The sequence below is a fragment of the Salvelinus sp. IW2-2015 genome, unplaced genomic scaffold (assembly GCF_002910315.2).
Source record: "Salvelinus sp. IW2-2015 unplaced genomic scaffold, ASM291031v2 Un_scaffold6637, whole genome shotgun sequence".
NCBI classification, from domain to species: Eukaryota; Metazoa; Chordata; class Actinopteri; order Salmoniformes; family Salmonidae; genus Salvelinus; species Salvelinus sp. IW2-2015.
In genome coordinates this window covers 15,207-16,494 of record NW_019947899.1, presented here as the reverse complement: position 1 = coordinate 16,494, position 1,288 = coordinate 15,207, and positions in this window count along the sequence as shown.

Here is a 1,288-nt window from a genome sequence, read left to right as displayed (position 1 = left end):
GGGTTGTTGCCCTCCTACGGCCTCCTCCACGTCTCCTGATGTACTGGCCTGGCTCCTGGTAGCGCCTCCATGCTCTGGACACTACGCTGACMGACACAGCAAACCTTCTTGCCATAGCTCGCATTGATGTGCCATCCTGGATGAGCTGCACTACCTGAGCCACTTGTGTGGGTTGTAGACTCCGTCTCATGCTACCACTAGAGTGAAAGCACCGCCAGCATTCAAAAGTGACCAAAATAACACATCAGCCAGGAAGCATAGGAACTGCAGAAGTGGTCTGTGGTCACCACCTGCAGAACCACTCCTTTAGGGGTGTCTTGGCTAATTGCCTATAATTCCACCTTTTGTCTATTCCATTTGCACAACAGCATGTGAAATGTAAATGTATTGTCAATCAGTGGTTGCTTCCTAAGTGGACAGTTTTGATTTCACAGGAAGTGTGATTGACTTGGAGTTACACTTGTTGTTTAAGTGTCCCTTTATTTTTTTGAGCAGTGTACAAATACCGTAGTGTCTGGTTAGACTGTAAACTCCCTTCCAGACTCACATTAAGCATCTCCAAATCAAAAAATAATCTAGAATCGGCTTCCTATATCGCAACAAAGCATCCTTCACTCATGCTGCCAAACATACCCTTGTAAAACTGACCATTTCTATCCGATCCTCGACTTCGGCGATGTCATCTATAAATAGCTCCTACATGCTACTCAACAATTGGATGCAGTCTATCACAGTGCCATCCGTTTTTCACCAAAGCCGCCATACCACTACCACCATCTGGCAACCTGTTACGCTCTTGTGGTGGCCCTCGCCTTCATTTACTCGTCGCCAAACCCACTAGGCTTACAGTTATCTACAAGTTCTCTGTTAGGTAAGCCTGCCTCTATCTCAGCTCACTGTCACCATAGCAGCACCCACTCGTAGCACACGCTCCAGCAGGTATATCTCACTGGTCACCCCCATAAAGCCAATTACCTCCTTTGGTCCCTTTCCTCCAGTTCTCTGCTGCCAATGACTGAACAATCATTGAAGCTGGATGACTCATAATCTCCCTCACTAGCTTCAAAACCTCTTGAATGCTACGGGGGCAGTATTTTGATGTTTGGATAAAAAACGTCCCAAAGTAAACTGCCTATTTCCAGCGCCAGAAGCTAGAATTGATGCATATATGCAGATTAGGATATGAAAAGCACTCAAGTTTCCTAAACCAAAACTTGTCAAAATGATTGTTTCTCGTGAGTATAACAGAACTGATTTATTGCAGGCTGGGAAAACCTGAGGAAATCAA